The 24,217-nt window shown below is 33.1% G+C and overlaps 1 protein-coding gene across 3 annotated transcripts in view; it reads right to left on the bottom strand.

Moving 5' to 3' along the window:
- LOC106875338 (FMRFamide receptor) overlaps positions 1-24,217 on the bottom strand; it is a 561,393-nt gene that overhangs the window by 285,977 nt on the left and 251,199 nt on the right. The window lies entirely within an intron of this gene.

Raw genomic sequence — 24,217 nt, forward strand, 5'->3', positions numbered from 1 at the left:
TTACAAAGCATTGGCTTGTACTGTGCTATAATAGAAGATAATTGCCCTAGGTCTGGCAAAGTTGGGCTGAACATGTATGTGTATATATTTATATGCGTGTGTGTATGTATGGGTGTGTGTCCACGCGCGTGTGTGTTTGTGTTTGTGCGCGTGTGTCTGTTTTATATGTACATATATATAACCTCGTGGGCATCGGCGCCATTTTTCTCTTCCTCCGTTTTTCCATTCTTTGAACTTTCCGTCTTTCCGACGAAGGGCTCCGCCCGAAACGTCATACTTTCTCTCTTTCCTTTCCCGAGCGTCCAATAACACTATCCGTATCACGTCCTCACTCTTTTGTTATTGTTTTTTGTGTTTTTTGAAACTATATATATATATAGAGACACTTTCAAATTTATCAGAATATTGAGGCTGAAGATTGGAATAGTGAAATTTCCATTCACTTAACCATGAAACGATTCGTATCCAATTAACTAAAGGCTTGGTTTGTTTACGCTTTTCCCTCCGGTTTTTTGTTCTATGTGTGCCATAAATATCGCCATCCACTTTAGAGAAAATTTGTAGTTTGGAATCAGTAGTTCTTTGACTGCTATTTCTAAATTTTCAGTATGTTGGAGAAGCAACTCAATTGCTAATCCCTGTATATTTATAATGATAAATAGTCTTACCGATAAAGGTTTTTTTCATACTGAACTACTTGGCAGAATTGTTAATTATTAATTCTATTATTAATTGACGATTCTCTGCCCTTATTCTTGTATATATATATATGTATATATATATATATATATATATATATATATATATATATATATATATATATATATATATATATATATATATATATATATATATATATATATATATATATATGTATATATATATATATATATATATACACATACACATATATATATCTATCTATACTATAAAAGGCAGATTTTCTCTCTGTGTGTGTGTGTGTGTGTATGTTTAAAATTCATACATCTACACAATTACAAATTTCTTCGATTAAATAATCGCAATTAATATTCTAAATACAATTTGTTAGGTCACTGCGTCATTTTTTCACTCCAAAAATTTCCTAATAATGAATAAAATCTGTAAAACTACAGAAGTAAACATTTTCTCCCTAATAAAATCTAATTTCCTCTTTCTAATACAAATCCTTTCAACTCCTACTTTCTCTTATGAACCTTTACGAACAATCCAACAACAAATACAAAAACAAAGGAAGGAGAAAAAGAAAACTATTTCAGTATCAAATCACATTTCGATACTGTAATGACAGATACTAAAACTACATACAAAATTACTTTGCCCCTCTAAAATTAACTATTTCTATTCCTCTTACACATCGTTTCAATTGCTACTTTCTCTTATGAACGTTTACGAACGATCTAAGAAAAACGACAAAGAAACGAAGGAGAGTGAGAGTCAAATAAACAGACACACTACCAATCATACGTAAATACACACATATATATGTACCTATGGTTAACAATGACCTCATTCTAATTGGCGATTATTGTAAGTTTACTTTCCATTTCTAACACCGTCCTTCACCAGCGAGACATCTTTCTCAAATATTATCAACAAACATTTATTCCCTACAAACTGTGAGTTTTTTTTGAAAATTTTTTCGTAAATCTTGAGATTAACACCCGCATCATTACCTACCTAACCCTAACAAACCCTAACTCTAACACCGTAGTGAAAATCGTACGGGTGTTAATCTGAAAATTTAACAACCTTTTTTAAAACACTTTTACTTACTAACATCTTTTTTATTTAGTGTGTGTGTTGCCCATATATATATATACACTTAAGACTTAGTTGTGGGTTGGGTGTTTGATCGGCAGAGGTCATTATTATTATTATTTATTTATTATTATTATTATTTTAAATTTTCCCACAACGGTGGCTTCTGGCAGGTGGAGAATAGTCGATTATATTGACCTCTGTGTTCAACTGGTACTTATTTTGTAGACCCCGAAAGGATGAAAGGCAAAGTCAACTTCGGCGGAATTTGAACTCACACACTCATACATACAAATATCTGTCATTCTCTTCCAAATACGATCGACAGTCAAATATTTATTCCTTACTAACTGAATTTTTTTAATATCTTTCTTAAAACGCATTTACTTACTACCATATATAGACACAGAATACACATTAATACACACATACAAATACCTGTCATTTTTTTTTTATTTAGTGTGTGTGTGTGTTTACCATCTTAATATATAATGCTGAAGTTTTGTACTTACTAACATTTTTTTTTATTTAGTGTGTATGTGTGTGTGTGTTGCCCATATATATATATACACTTAAGACTTAGTTGTGGGTTGGGAGTTTGATCTGCAGAGGTCATTATTATTATTATTATTATTATTATTATTATTATTATTATTATTATTATTATTATTATTATTCAGATTAACACCCGCACGATTTTCACTAGGGTGTTAGGGTTAAGGTTTTGGGGTCAGGGTTACGGCTTTAGGGTTACGATGGGGGTTAGTCTTACGGTTACTGTTTTAGGGTTAGGGTTACGTAATCGTGCGGGTGTTAATCTGAAAAATCACCGAAATGTGAAAACTTCCAACCCTCCCATCTCTTATAACTTTTGTTGTTCTGTTTAATATGTACATAGATTATGCCTCCAAACAAGAGAGCTTGCTGGGGAAAGAAAGCAACCGGTTTAAAAAGACAGCAACAGACTGCAGCAATTCACCACATTCCAGAAGCTACTTTGAACATAATGCAAAACGGTGCATCATCATCTACTGCCCAATCTGATAGAATTCTGGCAGAACTGTGTAGCAACAGATCGCCAGCAATTGCTTCATCAGAAATTGCCGTCCTACCTCCTGCGAAAAGGAATTACCGTGCTATGTATAATCAAGGCAGCGCAAAAAGTCGTTTTGCACAAGCATTTGTATAGCCAATTAGACGGATGAAATTTACGTACACTTAATAATGTTACACAAAACAGCCTTCAGACTTTCCCTATTAATTTCGTCTTTTGAATTATGAACATATTTACATCATAAGGGTTTTTTCATTGTAAGGCTTTCTTTTTTAGTTGATTTTCACCTTGCAAGACATCGTAGATGGCGTAATAAGTCACACCCGGACAACGTCGGGTTATACTGCTAGTATATATATATATATATATATATATATATATATATATATATATATGAGTGTGTGTGAAACAGAAATATTTAGTGAGGGATTATCAATCCAGGCAAAATATTCTATAAGCTCCCTGGTAGCACACCAGGCTAATAATGTTGGTTAGATTAGCAAAAGAATTATGGCAGGGTCCACGCTTATAGTTAATCGCCATTCTATATTGTAAATCCATGATTGTGCACGTTATAATAGTTTTTACAGAGAATGATATACAAGGCAAGTCATAAATAACGGCCATTACATATTTTCATTTATCGTAGATAATTGGATTTACATCTGCTTTCAGTAGTGAGTATACGTTTGTTATTGATAGTTTTACGCCCATCGATCGGTTGAGAATTATAGAACTGCCTGAACAGTTAATTGTATTTACCTCATAGACATGTCCTTCTATAACCCAGCAGAACTCTGAGGGAATGCCCGTATCATTTCTTTAGTGTTCTGCTCGGTTATATCCAGGATCGACTGATGAATGTATCATTAATTCATTAGGTCATTAAAATGAAATTATAATGACTACTGGAAACAGATGTAAGTCAAGATTGTAGGTAAACCGAAACTCTCAAAATTTTCCTTGTTCAAAATAATATGTAATGGACTCTTCGAAAATGATTTCGCAATATGAATTTGCCTTTCTATGTAATTTCCCATAAACACAAGCAGGAATATGCTCATGTGTATATCTAGATACAATTTCTCATTCTCTACAAGAACACTACTTGGCGTTCGAGAGATTTTAGTGGAGTTTAGACTGCCGGATCGAACCAAAATCTGCGTGGCTGCAATAAGAAGAACCCTTGGTGAATTTGATGAGTTTTCCGTGACACAAATGAGTTTTCCGTGATATATCAAATGATTTTGTATTTCTTACTTTAAAGGATGCACGAATAAGAAAGGACTCTTTAAACGCTAAATCATTCACTTATATAATAAATTCCTGAATCTATATGCCAATCATTGAGAAATAGAGACGCGAATCTAATCTCCCTTCTCTTTATAAACAAAACTCGATTTACTTGACGAACGTAAAGGCTAACACCTGACTGAAATCAATAAAGTGGCACAGTAACATCTTCCGGTAAAAGATACATGAAATTAATCTTAAAGAGATGCAAACTATAAGCTATTTGAGAAACACGTTCAAGCGTAATTTGTACATGTTTGAAATATATTTGGAAAGAAGCGAATACTTCATATGATTCATGCCATCATAAAAAACTTTGCAAAAAATGACAGTAATGAGGAAACTAGTAGTGTTTAATTAAGAAGGAGGCTATGCACATTTATTAATATTGGAAACAGGAATATGCCAGCTATTTTAATCACAAAGGTGTATTAATACATGCTTATGTTTTAGTAACTGTAAACAAAACTGATTCATATGTTTGTGGAGAAAAGCAAAAGATAACTAAACAGTTTGATATGAGAGATTTGTGTGTGAAGGAAATTCTAAATATCAAATAGATTCGGAGTAAAACAGGAAGAAATTAAAACAAAGAACACAAAAGACGATCGTACAAAGCGCTACTTAAAAGCAACTATAAACATGAGTAACTCTAATGGATTTTTCAATATATATTTTAGCACTTCCTGTTGAGTTGGGTAATTGGGAGCATGAGGTTGTTTGTAAGCAGCAACAATTTGGAGAAATGAAAGTAAAGAAAACTCTCAGTGAGTTATTTTGGATATAACACACATCACGAAAAAATCAAATGAACTACCCTGAGAAATCATTAAGCATAGAGGAATTATTAAGTAGAAAGAAATTATTAAGTTGTGAGGAGTATTGCAAGTTCAGTAAGATAGTGTCGCTCGTGGAAATATTTGTTAGTGGTGATATATTACCGTCCTCCAGCGAGACAGTTTTGCATTTTATTGAAGCCATGAAGAAGTCCTATGTAGCCACACAAAACAACAGCAGTAATTCAATTTATTTTCCACATGAATACTGCAAAGGTATACACCAAGAATATGCATGTACAACAACATAATAGGCTGCACAAAAATATACAAAGTGTTCTTCCTTTTATTAAACTATTGCAAAACCCCACTAGTGATCGAGGTTTTGTAACAAAAAATCTCTACATAAATGTGTAAATGTGTATGGAATCGTACAATAGCCACTGCATGCAAATAGAAATTCACACGTCTATAGACGGATATTGTCACACACACAGGCACAATTATACGCACAAATACAAACGCACACATACAATCGCATATAACATATACCTATGTACCTGTGAGTCTATTTATATATCTATTTATTCATTTAGTTAATTAGATAGATAGATAGATAGATAGATAGATAGATAGATAGATAGATAGATAGATAGATAAACAGAGACACAGATGGATAGATAGATTAGATAGATAACTGAATATATAAATAAATAGACAGAGAGAGAGACGGGCAGGCAGATACATACATACATACATACATACATACATACATACATACATACATACATACATACATGCATGCATACATACATGCATGCATACATACATATATACATACATACATACATACATACATACATACATACATATATAGTGGATTGTTTGTGTTATATTAGTGTAATTACAAGTAACCGAAACAAAATAATTTGTATAGACAATTAAGTAGAATAATATATTTAAAGCTGGTTTGGTGTAACATGATACTCCAAAGCTCCAAGTTGTCTGTCATCAGGCGCCTGATTAGCAATTCGTAAACCATAGTTATTTATATGTTGGTTCGGTTTATTCACTTCCTAATATTGGACTATCCAGTGCAAAACTGAAATACATAAACGAACCTGTGTCATTTTATAACAAATGAAAAAGTATAAATGTACAGAAGTAAAACATTTCTAAATAAGTTTTCTATTTGAAATGGCATGACTGTGTAGTAAGAAGTTTGTTTCACAACCACAGTGTTCAAATTCAATCTCTCTGCATGACCTTTCGGGCAACCATCTTGTACTATAGCCTCGGGTCGCCCAGAGCCATGCGACTGGATTTGATAGACAGTTAGAAGAACATAGAAAACGCCCTTCACCCACACAAAACACACACACACACACACAGACAGGCACTTAAATGCGGCTAAACCGTAAGGGTGAATGTTACTGTTGCTTTTAGCTCCAGAACATCTCCAGCTGGCAATTGACACACATCTGTGCCCTGTCGGTATTTTCAAAGGGCACAGATGTGTGTCAAAAGCCAGTTGGAGATGTTCTTCTGGGGCTAAAAGCAACACTAACATTCACCCTTACGGTTTAGCCGCATTTAAGTGGCAAATACACTCCACGTTGTCGTGCAGTTACTGTTTATACCTCGCTCAGAGATTTTACATGTATATATATATATATATATATATATATATATATATATATATACATACATATATATATATATATAAGACCCAAAGGTGTCAGGTAATGATAAGTAAGTGCTATTGACAGATTGTAGTTAAGTTCCAGGTTCGCTGATTATGCGATTGAGGAGTCCAACGTACATCATATATCAGCATGTGTATATATAAAAAAATTTCAGAATGCGATAAAAATCCAAGGCTGTGAAAAATTTCAGAACATTTATAAATAGGTCTTACAACTGTTGCCGGGATATTTTATATATCCCTTCACCGGAGACGGTGTGAGAAAGTAGTTAAGTAATAGTTATTCTAGGTAAGATATGAAATATGGAGTGAAGTGGGGGAATGAAAATAGACGTGAGATATGCGGGGATATTGCATCTGTAGTTCCATTATTTAGGCAGAATTGGTGGTTGTGGTGGTGGTGGTGGTGGTGGTTGTGGTGATGGTGGTGGTGGTGGTGGTGGTGGTAGTGGTGGTGGTGCTGGTGGCGCTGGTGGTGGTGATGGTGGTGGTGTTTTGATATTGAAAAGCATTTTTTTATTGAACTATTTTATAGCGACCATGGCATACACATAAGTTCAATTATCTATCGTCTGCTCGTAAGGGCCAATTTAACCTAAACTCTGGATTCACAAGAAACACGGTTGCAAGCTGCCCGAAAAGGATGCGCAGATATAGAGCACATGTCAGAGAGAAGGTGAGAGTCAACATATAGCTTGTATATATCTTGGCTTGTCATTTAGTTTCTTGTTCTATAATCGCACGAACTTAAACGCAACTACATTACACGACCATATATATTTATGTGCGTATTTGTGTGCGTGTGCGCGTTTGCGCGTTTGCGCGTGTGCGCGTGTGCGCGTGTGCGCGTGCGCGTGTGTGTGTGCGTGTGTGTGTGTGTGTGTGTGTGTGTTGGTGGGTTTGTCAGTGCGTACGTGCGTGAGAATCTCAAATAGCATTTATTGACTGTAACGGAGAATTCCTTATCAATTTTACAATTAGTTGATAAAAGCATAACTCCGAGATATAGAATTATCGAAAAGTTTTCATAAAAATATTGGAAAATTAGAAATGAATTTCGAAAATATTGATAATAAGGTATTTGATGAGGTATTATTTTTATTGTTACAGTTGACTTAATTGCTGTTTTTAATTAGCTTTAATTGCACATAATCATCTTATAAGGGATTTCATCCATACCGATAGTAAACCATTCTAACCCACGTACTTTGAGAGATATTTATTTTGATGCTATTTCTATAATATGATACTATCCATAAACGTCCATTCATCGACTCATATAACGATGAATATTGCTGGTGCTGTTGCTACTGTTCTTATTATAACATTTCAAGGCTGTAACAGTTGGATTAGGTACCCAGCTGAATTATGGAATATGCAAAGGATTATTACAGTGTTGTGACGTGATTTTCAATAAAATAACCTTACAGCTATAGCCGACTAACACTTCACCAGGACAAAGTTTTATTGCCATACATTAGAAATATATCACTGATTCCACAAATACATAAATGTGGATAAATTGATTTATAATTAAATTGGTCGATGTTACCAAATTATTTCATAAATTCAGAGTATTGCCTCTAATAGCGTATTACACATAGTACGGAATTACCCTTAGAAGCAGCGGGCATTTATTTACTTCCTGCATATATAAAAACATATCAAGGGCATTAAAAAAATTCAAGGAATTTATACGATGATTATTTAATATTCTGGTATGCATGCAATAGATTTCAATATTGAAGAAAAAAGCATCAGTCTTTCATTATAATTCATTTAGCCTCTTCCGTTGTCAAAGAATATTTGAATAATAACTTCTCTTTGTATAATAATCTTGCGTTTTCTAATTAATTTCCTTATTCTCATTATTAATTTTCACGTTGCACTAGAGATTAAGTTACAAGAAAATTCTATAAATGTTGATAGAAATACAACTTCAATAGCTTTCATGGAAACATTGTGGTGAATAAGCATGTTATGCTCAAGACACGCCTTCAATTTTTTCTGTTTATCTGACGTACATATGCAATGGTTTCACCATGTATTTATCATTAATTTTGTTAATTTTTTACATACTGTACTAAAGACAGAGACAAAAGAAAATGCTCATCACAGTAATGAGAAATATTACGGATGATATAAAAATACACTTATACTTCAAAAGATAATTACGTTTTATTTTCACGTCTAAGTGTTTTTCAGCATATTTGTAAATCAAGTTTTCAGCTGAAACCAAGTGTCAGTAAAAGATTTTGTCTTAAATATGATAATGTCAATCATTAACATTAAGTGCGAAAACGCCAGAATAAGTGCAATTTCAGATTTTGCTGTTCCTACTTGGCGTAGGTCAGCCTTGATGAAAGTAAAATATGATCAAAGTTGTTCCAGTCAGGAACATCCAGCCATATTCGATATCAAGAACTCTGTTATCTAAAATATTATTGCATCTCCCTGGAGGGTACTCAGTTGTATATACGGTATTTTTCTTTGCTATGTCTAGCATGTATCCACAGTAAACCCTTTGTTAGGTCAGGGGTGTGTTGTCATAGGAGGAAACGAATTTTTGCCGGTAGTTCAGAATAGCAAAATATTTCACCACTATAGTATTGGTATTGGTGTACGAATTATTGAAATGAAATACTTTGATTGAACGCAGGAGGGACACGTTACCCAATAGAAAATACAATCAACAAGGCGAGTTGGCAGAAACGTTAGTACGCTGGGCGAAATGCTTAGCGGCATTTCGTCTGCCGTTACGTTCTGAGTTCAAATTCCGCCGAGGTCAACTTTGCCTTTCATCATTTCGGGGTCGATAAATTAAGTACCAGGTACGCACTGAGGTCGATGTAATCTACTTATTCCCTTTGTTTGTCCTTGTTTGCCCCCTCTATGTTTAGCCCCTAGTGGGCAATAAAGAAAAAAGAAAATACAATCAACAAGGTAACTCATTTTTAATGTATTTGTAGAAATTGCAAAAACAATCCCTCAATGAACTCTCTATTATATGAAATCATAAGAAAGTTATGATGATGACCGTGTTTATCATAGGCAATCGCCTTTAAGATCAACAACTTAATGTGCATATACAGATTGAGAAATTTGATTTTAGATCGAGGCTGATACAATGCAGGAGAAAAATATAGTTTAAAGAGTTGGTAAAAAATAGATACATTAAATGAAAAGTATTTTGCAACTGATGTCCAGATCAGCGAGATGAGTTGCAGTGTGGATTCTACTAATACATTCATCTAACTTTGAATAGTCTGCACTTTTTCAGGTGTTTGATTTTCAACAGTCACTACAAAAACGTGGTAAGACAATGATAGTTATAATTAGAGCTTCGCAAAAATTAGAGAAGCAAATAAAAATTTAAGGACCATTTCTGGAGAGAAATATATTAATCAATGATTTTATTGATAAAGAAAAGAAACATTGAAAGAGAATATGATAGTTTATAAACGAATAAAGCTCAGTTGAGAAAGATGCTTCATTATGATATAGGTTTACATATTTCATAACTTCATGGTTTTGAACCAACAGTATTTAGCAAAGGCTGGAGAAATATCTGTTACTATCGCACAACGTAACAAATCTCATATACATTTACATACGGGCTCGCGTATACATACAGATATAAATGCATATATACAAACACACACGTATGTTTACTAGAATTATTTTAATTTGACATACTTGTTGAGCGACTCGTCTTTCTTTTCTTCATTGTTCACATTGGGATCTAGACGATGGAGAGCTGTAGTTTGCCGTCATCTACGAGATGCCACCTTTCACTTAAGTAATGAACACGAAAGATGCGGTATTTAAAGGAAAGCAAACCACTATTGAAGCATTGCCATTAAAGTCGACAAGGGAAAGTTTTGGAATCAGAAAACCTACGCAATGCGGGTATCTCAACAGGTGACAACTGCGTTGAAGGTGAAGAATACAGTTGAAATCTTTTTCTGATTTACTCGATGATGGTAAAGTTTTGTACAACCTAGTGGGGGAGTAAAAGGGAAGCATATTATTACGATCCGAAAACAAATGCTCACTTCAGAACATGAACTTCTGCAAGTTCAAGAGCCAGTGATCGATAAAGAAAGATTTTAAAATTGGTATGAGCGTTTTTAAATTCTCGATTATTTTCGGGGAGATGGCTGTACCGCAAATAATGATCAGTATACAAAGACACTGAAATGAATAGAACTTCTTTGGAAAAAAAGACTGAACAACAATCTGAAAGTTATCCTCATTCACCAAGATAATGCATTGCCATTCACATCTTTGGCAACCGATCAGTCGGCAGTTTGGACTGGTCAGTGGTCCCCCAGCCATCGTGTTTCCCGTATCTCTCGCCTCCACCAGTTGGTCTAAGGAAGAATAGTATTTAAGGACAAAGATTTGAATTGACACACAAGGTGAAAGCGGCTGTGAAGTAGATGCTACTACAAGGATAACCTGGATATTTTCAAAGCTGATTGATTCGAGAGATGGGATTATCGCTTGCGGTGGTGATTATGCTGAGTACTATCTTTCTATACATACACAAATATTCTACTAACAAACAAATACTGAACAACCTATGCCAAATAATGAAAATTGTACGCCCACTTTTACATTACAAAGAAAAACCTCACAAATACACTCACACAGTTTATTATAAGTGTATAAACATTCTTTATGTAAAACAAAAACTGTATAAACTGATAAGAATTCCATTTTTTATGAATATTCTTCAAGTACGTAACAGCAGCAATGTTCTTTAAAGGCTGATAAAACTGAAATTACGATTTCCTTTTATTTGTTCATCGGTTGAATTTAGTTTCTCTTTCACTAATTTCTTCTGATAACTCTGCCACACCTAATTTCAACGTCAGTTCAGTCAAACATTAATTTCCTTTCTATTTCTTTGTTGTTGCTAGATTAAATTTTACGATATCACACGTATTTTCTACACAAGTGTTAGGTTTTCTTCACTCGAGGACTGCATTTTTATCAGATCTTAATTTAAAGCTACGGAAATATTTGCGTATTGCTCTAAGCCGTTTTCAGTTTTCGTAATGTATAATGAAAAACTACGAACGAATGCTATGTGTATTATTTTATAAATGATTTACACTCTCATTGAACGATTGAACCAAACATTCTTTATAGACGGGTTTCGTCTTCTAGTGACAGTATCAAGGACAGTCCTCAGTCAGTACTTATTATACATGGCTTTATAATACATAAAAGAATATGTGTGTATGTGTGTTTGTCTGTCTCTCTCTGTGTATGTACACATAAATATATATATATATATATATATATATGTATATATATATATGTATATATATATATATATATATATATATATATATATATATATATATATATATATATATATTATTTTGTTTAAAAGAGTTCCAACACTGTCTGTTTTTTATGTTTTATTTATATTCCTACACAACCAATGTGGGATATAGAATATGGAATATACAATATGTAATATAAAATAAAAATGGATGGTACAATGAAATAAAGTATTGAATGTCTTATTGAATATATGGAATATGTCTTATTGAATAGATGAAATATTGAGTGTTCAATATAAAGGATTAAATATATAAAGGCGGATACGTATTTTCTATACCTTGTGGTATTTCATCATGGCCGGTATGACAGACTTTAACAATCTGTTAAAGTCTGTCATACCGGCCATGATGAAATACCACAAGGTATAGAAAATACGTATCCGCCTTTATATATTTAATCCTTTATATTGAACACTCAATATTTCATCTATTCAATAAGACATATTCCATATATTCAATAAGACATTCAATACTTTATTTCATTGTACCATCCATTTTTATTTTATATTATATATTGTATATTCCATATTCTATATTCCACATTGGTTTTGCAGGAATATAAATAAAACATAAAAAACAGACAGTGTTGGAACTCTTTTAAACAAAATAATATATTCCTTTATACACAATCATACAAAACCCCTTTTTTGTATTTATTTTTACTCGCATATATATATATATATATATATATATATATATATATATATATATATATATATACTAAGTGCATATATGTATATATATATATATATATATATACATATATATATATATTATATACTATATATATATATATATATATAGATATATAGATATTGTATATTATATATATATATATATTTATATGGTATGTATATTATATTTTATATATATTATATATATACAATACTTATATACATTATATATACATATATATATATATATATACATATATATATATATATATATATATATATATATATATATATATATATATATATATATATATATATATATAAATATATATATATTCAACGAAAAGGAAATTGAGAAATATGGATGTATGAATAATTAATTTGTATGTTATAAAATTATGAAAATTTCTATTAAAAGATATAACAGCACCATTAACAATTTACTAAAATTGAAACTCTATTAATTATATGCTTATTAGTGTCAAATGTTATATCTTCATCTTTATATGCTCTATTAATATATAATAACTTGCCTGGATATAAGTATGTATATTAGAAAAAGGATAACGCATGTTCCGTTAACTTATAATTACCCCGAAGATGTCCTACCCCATATAGTTAGACTATGATACCTTTCTCAGCATTTAACCAAATGCTTAGAACTTCTGACTTGCTAGTTGATAGGACTAAAACATATATTTTCGTTCTTGTACATTATTATTTTCGAGCTTTACAGTTTGTATTCAATTTATTTGTACTGTTATGTATCTTGAAAGAATTTTCGCTCATTTTATAACATACAAATAAATTATTCACACATTCATTTTTTCTCTGTTTCATTTTCCTTCAATATTGATACTATATGATTTCAATAATCTCTATCAAATACCATTGTCTTTTGCATTATACGATAGAGATTGACCAGTAGAATGCCTTGGATTATATAATCCCTCCTGAGGCTATAACTTCCTCGAATATATATATATATATATATATATATATATATATATATATATATATATATATACATGTACGCGTTTGTGCATAAATTTGTGAGGTTAAAGGTGGTTTACTTGGCGATCACGTAGAAAAATGGGCTCAAAGATAGAAACAATATTTCTTGCTGAATGAATCTCCGTGCTCAGGTTTTAGGCATACAGTTACTGATAGTCACTTCAATAATTTCTTTTGTGTATTGTTTCTATTTTTATTGCAATTTTCCCGCACTCATTTCTCTTTCAATACTTAGTTACTATTTTTCACACTGCCTGCAATATCTTCATCCGTTGATTCTCAATTCCTGTCACCGTTTTGACCAATGAAATGTCCTTTCCCTTTCAGTTGAACTACCGAGCTGTCATTCCCATCTTTCATCCGATGATTCCTCAATAACTTCGGGTCAAAGCCCTTCAAAAATAACTTCCTTTCTTGTCACCGGTTGCGCAACATTAACTTTGTTGTACTTTCATCCTAATGGGTGAAAATTATATTTTTATCGCAAAACCCCATGTTTATGAAGATTTACTGCATTTTCTTTCTTTGCAAAATTTTATCTTTTGCGTACGTCCTAATAAAGCAAACGCATATGCCCAGATATGTACCAACATATACACACATACGCACACACACGTATATATATATATATGTGTGTATATCTGTATGTATATACGTATATATACATATATGTGAATAGAGCCAGGTGTGATACAATTGGCCTTTGTGGAAGTTATGTAGCTTTATAGATAAATAAAAATCACATATATATTCATGCACACACACATATATATACATATAAACACACATACATACATACAAGCGTACATACATACATACATATATACACGCATATATAACATACACGTATGTGTGTGCATGTATGTATGTATGTATGTATCATTTAATATGTAGACTATTTAAATTCGTGCAAATATAATAAACTCACAGACTTGTAGAGCACGCTGTGAGTTTCCTAGCTATCCTTCAGACACAATTATACAGCATGACGCTGATTTTTATGAGAACACATGGTATGCTGTACAAGCTAGATGTTTATTGCATTTTTACAGCATGAATTTAATTTTATTTCCAACTAAGATACTATGTACATTGGTTTCAAATTTTGTCACAAGGCCAGCAATTTAAAGGGAGATTCATGCTTTATCGAACTCGCAGGAGTGAAACGCAAAGTTGAACTTGGTGGAATTCTATCTCAGAAAGTAATGATGGCCTACTCGTGACCTTATAAACGATGCCAGCTCGTCACCTGATATACTATGAATATTAAATGATATTTGTATCTTTCACTGAATGGAATGTTTCTTTTCTTTATATGATGCCGCCGATAACGAAACAGTAAATGTTTATATATGTAAATACATGTGTCAGCGTGCTGGGAGAAACGTTTCCGTGCCGAACAAAATGATTGGTGTCATCCTTTCAAAATTTCCGTTGTGAATGCAAATGCCATGAGGGTAGACTTTTTTTTCGTTGTTGATAAAATAAGTATCAGTTGAGTTCTGTGGCTGATATGATCCACATACACCTTCCAACGAAATTCGCTTATATATATATATATGTGTGTGTGTGTGTGTGTGTGTGTGTGTGTATGTGTGTGTGTGTGTGTGTGTGTGTGTGTGTGTGTGTGTACATATGCATATATATAATACGTTTATATATATATATATATATATATATATATATATCAAAAAATAAGCAACACAGATTTCAAAGGTGATTGCAGTACGCACGTTTCATGCTACTTCAATTTATTTAAGTAATGCGAGCATTACCTTAAATGCAATATGAAGAGCAATCTTCAGCTGCACGAAAATGCAGAAAAATTACTGTAGAAAAGACATATTATAAATGTGGCAACATTTCAAATCCAAGTGGGAGAGAGAATACATAAAAATCCAAATGTGAGGAAGAATACATAAGTCCATCTTGACATAGCCGAGTCTATCAGGCTAGTAATTGATTCTAGACAAAAGTTTTAACTGTCTCAGATTTTATTGTTTCTTATCTAGTGGTGATAGCAAAGGGACAATTACTTCTAAAGAGAGGGAAGGTGTAAGCAGTATGCATGGACAAGGCTATAAAATGTATTAGAATCTAAAGGTTTCACTGGTCATAGTAGTATCAGGTCATTTTACTACTATCAAAGTGTTGAGGAATTAATGTTGAGGAATTACAGCCCTAGGTATATGGGTCAAATAGGTTTTTTTACTTTTAGTCTGAATAGAGTAACAGTATAGTGGTACAGGCAACAACAATACTCTAACAAATGTTTTCACAATATATATATATATATATATATATATATATATATATATATATATATATATATATATATATATATATATATATGTATATATATATATATATATATATACAAGAATAAGGGCAGGGAATCGTCAATTAATAATAGAATTAATAATTAACAATTTTGCCAAGTATTTCAGTATGAAAAACCTTTATCGGTAAAACCATTTATCATCATAAATATACAGGGATTAGCATTGAGATATATATGTTGTTGTACTTGGGGATGGTCATATTGCCAGTTTAGCCAATAAAAACACACGCACTGTATATTTGATGTTAATTTGCTTCAGCTTTATATTACATTAATCTTAATCTTATTTCGGCCAGAGTTCTTTCGTCACACTTCTGTGACCTCATCAGTGGTCCTTTGTTTCCTTCTTTCTTATGTGTGTCTCACCTTGCTAACTATCAGCCGTTTTGTATTTTGTATTCCTATTGTATGTGTCTACGCATGCGTGTCCTTCAATGTATATATATACATATGTACCTATATATGAAGATACCTATATATGAAGATACCTATAACTAATGAATACACTAAATTTACAGGAAATAAAATTACGAAACATTATATTTCAGTATTGCTTTGACTACTGTGTCTAAGTCCAAACTATATTTCTGTAAGTTATTCAGTAATATATCACGGAAATAACTCATCGCTTTGGGTGTGCAGAAATCATACTTTATAATTGCAGCAAAGTCCAACGAATTTACTGAGTACTAAACACAAATGCGTGAATTATCAACACAATTTTGCCGTTTTATCGGTAGCTTATTTATGGCAGCAGCGAAGAATTCTGCAGAGAAATAGGCGATGAAATCACGAAATACTGTTTCTGCATCTTTTTTGATGTGAAGTATTTTCCTTGAAAACGTTTGCTTAATGCCCGCAAAACATGATAGTCATTTGATGCAACGTATGGTGAATATGTTGGATGACAGAGTACTTACAAGTTCAGTTCCTGTAACATAAGTAGCGTTCCTTGTACAATATATGGTCGAGCATTGTCTCGCATGAGAATTGGCCTGTCTGCATTGACCAGTCTTGACTGTTTAGTTGCATGTTCACTCAACATTTCATCCCGTCAGTTGATGTAAACATCCGCTGTAATTGATTTACAAGGTCACATGAAGATGTAGTGGATGACACTAGCGCTGGGCCTCCAAACAGACACGAATAACTTGTTTGGTGAATATTCTTTTTGGGACTGTTTTGGCACTTCGTCTCTAACCGACCACCCTGCAGAACACTTGCTATCGATGAAACGAATCCATTTTCCATCACACGTTACAATTCGACGCAAAAATGGTTTGATTTTATTCTGCGACAGCAAAGAACAGCAGGTTTTAAGTCTACGTGTCATTTGTGGCTCGTTCAGTTTGTGTGGTATCCACTTGTCCAGCTTCTTTACCTTGCCGATATATATGGTCCAATTCAGTTCGAAACGAAACAACAAAGCGTGCTGCTAATTCACACGTTGTTTGAGATATATCCGCGTCTACTACAGTTTCCAGTTCATCATATTCCACCTTGGTCTCTGGTTGATTTTCAAGAATAAAGTCACCAGACCAGAACTTCTCAAACCATTAACGTACAATGCATTCATTAGCCATATCTTCACCAATGATGTTTCGAGTTGTTTCGGATGCATTGGTTCCTCAATGAAACTCATAATCCTAAACAACACAAATGCTTCATCTATTCATGAGTTAACAAAAATTGATTAACAAGAGAAAACTCACAATATAATCAGTTGCCAGGAATTGCATTTCGAAAATTGATGATGTAATTCTTCAATGTTGCAAAACAAGGAATTGTCAGATAAAACATTAGCATTAACAACTGCCAAACTTGGTGTATAGGAAAATCGGACTTTTCATTTTTAATGACCTGACACATACATATGCATGTATATTATGTATATATATATATATATATATATATATATATATATATATATATATGTGTGTGTGTGTGTGTGTGTGTGTGCGTGTGTGTGTGTGTGTGTGTGTGTGTGTGTGTGTGTGTGTGTGTGTGTGTGCATAGGGAAATCGGACATTTCATACTTAAAGACCTGAACAAATTATTTCTTTATAATTATACATTAGTATTAATTGTTACTGACATGGTTTTTATTCCATGCTGGCCACTTGATAAAAATATTTATAATGATTTTATCCTTAATTATGTATGGATATATATATTTACTCTGATCAATTTATATTTACTGCCGTATTATTTCTGGCGTAAAAGCACGCGGTTGAGTTGAATGAATTAGATTTGACTAGTTTGGACGACTGAATATATGTATATATACATGTGAACATATATATTCGAATGAATATATATATATATATATATATATATATATATATATATATATATATATATATATTCGTATGAATATGTATAAATATTTCCATTTACATTCTGTGGGGCATATTCTGCTGAATATGGCAGAGGAATTTTATACCTCTAAGCTAGAAATTGCTCTATAATTAACCACTTTAAGGAAACAAATCTTCTTTATTAATTTTCTCGCTTTGGTGTTGCTTATTATAATTGTATCTTTAGAATGATGTATTAGTATTAATTGTTACTCATATTGTCTTTATTACATGCCTGCGTTTTGATAAAGTCTTTATAATGATTTTTCCTTAATTTTATATATATATATATATATGTGTGTGTGTGTGTGTGTGTGTGTGTGTGTGTGTGTGTGTGTGTGTGTGTGTGTGTGTGCTAATGCTTACGCTAGTGTAGTATAGACGTCTACAGAAGTTTGCACATATAAATCAGTACTTAATTTCTACCTACTTCATCCAGGGCATGTAACTACGATGTAGAATATAGGCTATAAAAACTGCCTTTGGCGAGCGTGTATGCGATTGAAAGACAGATGTATGTATATAGAATATCACGAATATCTATTGTTCCCTGACGCTAAATTATGTAGTCTGATGAGAATATTTTAGATTTTAGCCTACAGTATTATGAGTCTTGTTCAGATAGTAGACTTTTTTGCGACATAAGTTATAGTTCATTCGAATATGCTGTCAAGGTTAGATTGCTACATCATTGCAAATGGATACATACTTTATTAACTTGGCTTGTATTTATCAACCATCATACATTCACACATAAATCCATATATACACATACACTTGCACGCATACATGAATGCATATATACGTGCGCGCGTACATACACACATAACCACTCCGTATGCACATTTATGCTTATGTGCACGCGTGGTCTGAAAAATGAAACGTCTCTAATGTAGGCAATGCATCTCGAATTACTGGAGATTTTGATTTGAGTCTCATATGTACTTCCCCACTATATTTTAATTACTACCATATATTGTTTCTGAACTGGCATAGCTTTGGTCTTTTCTGCGCTGATTCGCAGACCTGATGCTTCCACAATTTGAAGAGGCTGTCATGGCCTGCAGCATATCTCTATGGAGCTTTGTAACCGCAAGTTGTCTGCAAAATCCATATTTCTCATGTTGTTCAATCACGACGTAATTCTGAAACTGGTGCGTTTCTTTAGTATGATTTCTTTAGTACGATGCAGTCAATCATTATGAGTAAAGAAACAGCGACAAGGTGCAGCGCTGTCTCACTCCACTAGCAATTTCGAGCATATCCGTGATTCCACTGCTTGTCTTCAGGCAACACTGCTAGTTGCAGTACAGAAACTTGTTGAGATATCATCTCGGAACCCCGGAGAATATAATGTACGCAATGTATAGTCTATAAGTGAGTAGACAAATATATAGATATATAAGATTTCAACTGTCTATAGAATCGCTGTACTTTAGAATGAAGGCGTCAGCTCTGGTATTACTAGCTTTGTAGAGATGCATTTACGATTTCACCTCTTTTTGAAAATACAAAATTGAAATCAATAGTAGCTGCAGTATGTTGAGTTAGTAGTGCTATGGATTTTAATACCTTTCTAAGACGGAGGAGCTAGCAGAATCATTAGCCCGTTGCACAAAATGATTAACGGCATTTTCCTCGTCATATAAGGCGGTGAACTGGCAGAAGCGTTAGCATGTCGAGCAAAATGGTTAATGGCATTTCGCTCGTCTTTACTTTCTTCGTTCAAAAATCCGCTGGGGTCAACTTTGCCTTTCATCCATTTCGGGGTCGATAAATTAAGTACAAATTGAGTACTAATGTCGATGTAATCGATTTAGTCCCTCCTCCGAAATTGCTGGCCTTGTGCCAAATTTGAAACCAGCTTTAATGCATTTTTCTTGGAGATAAAATATAGGTAAAATATAAATATGCATGACAAGGTAAAGAAAAAAAATTGAAATAAGTGTGTAGATGCCATACAAAAAGCAATCATCCTAAAGGTTTTTGAGTTCTCTATTGACGTCATCAATATAAGCATTAGGATGAATAGGTTCGTTATGATTGTAATATACACCGACGCAGGCTTTGCACTTGCATTGACTGTTTATATATTCCACACATAACTATTGTCTCTATAGCCATAAACTCCATGCGCATTCTTTTATATTATCACGATTTTCATCGTTTAGCTACGCTTGTTTATGGACTATATATATTAAGGCATAATATGGATTCCATTGGAATCACGAACACGTCTCACGAAATATTGAGAGATCTACAATACTAAGATATTTTATAGTCTTGAAAAAAAATTGACATTTTATCTCTCTGTATAGGTCAGGGCACTTTGCACTAATGACCTCCTTGTCAATTCGTCACGTCTCCCCATTATTATCATCCCTAACATTATCATCCCTAAAAAGATTTTCCTTTTCATCCTCCTCATCTTCTTTTTCCAACTCATCCTTCTCCCCCTCCTTATCATCATCGTATTTGTTTTCTTCATCATCGTCATCATCGTCGTCATCATCGTCGTCATCATCGTCGTCATCATCGTCTTCGCCGTCGTCGTCAATATCAACATGATCGTGGTTGTCATCATCATCATCATCATCAACATGATCGTGATCGAGATCATCATCAACTGCATCTATTTTCATGACAGTGGTTTGGGAATGGAGATGGAGAAGGCGATGATGATGATGACGATGATGATGATGATGATGATGATGATGATGATGATGACGATGATGACGACGACGACGACGACGACGACGACGACGACGATGTCTCCCTCATTAGTAGTAAGATGCAAAGTAATTCATATAAACTATGATCGACTTAGATAGCACGTAGCAACGTAAGCATTACGCGTCTCTCATCTTACCGCAGGGTAGTCTCTGTTTCTTTGACTACATACAGTCAATTACCAACTGATAGCATACTAAGTCAAGAAAATCGTGACATTTCAGAAAAGATTTTGCGGCGTCAATTGAAAAGATACCGTAAACAGAGTTCAAATTCCGCCGAGGTTCACTTTGAATTTCATTCTTTAGGGCTCGATAAAATAATTACCAGGTGGTACGGGATCCATGTAAACGACTACACACCTCTCTCGAAATTACTGTCTTTGTGTCAATACCTGAAACCAATATTTTGAGAGTATCGTGGAAAAGGTACAACATTATATATAAACAGAACATAAAACAATTAGCGAGAATATTTATTTCTTTATTGCCCACAGAGGGCTAAACATACAGAGGACAAGCAAAGACAAAAGGATTAAGTCTATTACATCGACCCTAGTGCGTAACTGGTACTTATTTAATCGACCCCGAAAAAGATGAACGGCAAAGTCAATCTCGGTGGAATTTGAACTCAGAACGTAGCGGCAGAGGAAATACCGCTAAGCATTTCGTCCGGCGTGCTAACGATTCTGCCAGCTCTACGCCTTAATTAGCGAGAATATTAGCTTCATAACAAAAACAAAGCCGACATCATTGTACTTATAGCTATCCACTAAAACAATATTCACGTCAAGAATAAGTAGGAGAGTAATGCCGAATATAACGATGAAAAAAAAGAGGAAATATATTTAGTATGTTTACAGAAAAGAAATGTGATTTTGATAAAGAAGAGTAGGGAGGGGTTCAGGAAGATACACCGAAGTGAAGATAATACGTGCGAGAACGACTATGAGAGGATGAGAGAAATAATTAAATTGGAAGTAATATATGAAAATGATCGAAAAGATAATCAGATAGATTGGAAGTGAATGAGGAAGCAAAAACGGTTTAGATATTGAGCGGATATATCGGGCTAAAAATAAAGCAAGAATGGAAATGTACCAAAATACATATTTATATACGAGAATTGATCAATGTTTACGATAGAAATCTAAATACACTCGAATCAATGAAACGCGGATTTTGAATGCAACATATTAGTAGCTTAGCCTGAAATATTAACTTACAAGTCAATCTGATAAGATACTCTGCAACAGCGATATGTAGGTTATTGCATCATTGTAAGTCTGTTTGCCAACCGACGTATATTTGACCTTGGCTGCTGACTGCATTCTTGATTTGTGCAGCTGTATGTAATTCTTTATTTCTTTTGAAAGTACACAAATACAGAAAGAAACTTAATAACTAAACACAAAAACACGTATATCCAGAGATTTATTGCCAGCAATGCTTGCACTTTAAATCAAGAAATCAGTAAGAAAGTTTGTTTTCATTTCGTCTAATATTCGGAATATAATCCTCTGTATTAGTTATACATTGTAACTACCCGCTTTGCAATTGACGCTGCTCATATTTATTAAATGTATTTACGCGAAACAATACATAAAGAAATATTCGAGTCGTATATAAGTAAATATTTAACGATTTTCCAACATGCTCACTCATCTTTGTTGCGGTTAACATAATAGAAATTATTCTCCTAAACGGCATGCTGCTTTCTTCATTCCTGTTAATAGTCCTAAACAAAATGGCATTTGACTTGTGGAGACAAAAAAATATTGTAAATAATATCTTTAATTTAAAAATGGGTATAGATGTGTCTCTATCACATCATATATTTTTGCTGGTTAAGTTAGCATTATATTTATTATTGTTCTTCTGAATATATTGGTTTGAAATTTTGACACAATGTCAGCAGATTCAGTAGAGCAGGTAAGTCGATTACTGGTACTTATTTTATCAACCTCGAAATGATGAAAGGCAAAGTGGACTCCGACGGAATTTGAACTCAGAACATCAAGACAGATGAAATATCTGCCATCTCGTTGCCTTTAAAAGACCAGATATTGAAAGTAGCAATTTATTTAAATTAACCGTATCATCAAATAATCTAGTTATATTTTATTGTTTCTTTATTTTAGAATAAAAAATGTTCGTTAGATTTTATTATAATCATATTTTAAAACCATTATTTTATAAATTATATTTCAAATTATGTAATATATATTACCAATCGCTTTCAGCAATATTCGACTGTTTCCGTCAATATGTTGCAACTTCGAATAACGGTTAAAAAGTATCACGTTTTATCTACCATTTATGAAGAAATAACGCACTTCAAATTTCAACATTACTTTTTTGTTTTTGTTTTTTTAATCTACATTAACATTTGTAAATCTGCAAGAAATGTGCATTAGAAAATGCCTGAACACAAATGTCGGAAAAACTTTCAGTTAAAGTCAAATTTCTGTTATTGTAATCAGCATATTACTTCTTTCGTCGAGGACCAATTTGCTGTTAACATTCCCAAGTACGTACACAATTACAATGATAGGTTAAGTAATAATGATCATATTTTCTGCAAAAACGAAAGCTTCAATAGAATTATGTACTGTCTACACTCGCTCTTATGCCACCTCGGTTTTCCGTCAACGCCGCTTACGGCCACAAAATTATTCAGACCCGATTTTCGCCTATGTTGTTAACTAACGTTTAATTCTCCCAATTTTTGTCCCTCGATGTCCGCCATTTGCTAATACAATTTTCAACACGAACGTTCCTTAATAGCATAAAACTCCACTCGATTTACTGCCAAATCACAACAAATTTACCGCTCAAACAATTTTGTCATATTTGAAAAGCATTTATAAACATACATACATGATAGAAATCTAGAGGACCCGGACCTTCAAGTCAAGCACGCTAACAGACAATAGCAATACTGGGAAAGTAGAGCATTTAATCGATTTAGCATGTACTAACAACGATAAGTTGATATTCCCTGCTCATAAATTTGGGTCATAATCTATTTTTTGTTTTATTGAACAAGTTTATAAAAGAAATTATTTTCTTCTTGATATCATTTTTCAACATGAACGTTGTTTCATGTAAACGCAAACGCTCTGCCATTACAGTATCACAGAAACGAGAAGTTAT

Source organism: Octopus bimaculoides, chromosome 3 (genome assembly GCF_046866305.1).
Source record: "Octopus bimaculoides isolate indiv1 chromosome 3, ASM4686630v1, whole genome shotgun sequence".
Taxonomy (NCBI): Eukaryota; Metazoa; Mollusca; class Cephalopoda; order Octopoda; family Octopodidae; genus Octopus; species Octopus bimaculoides.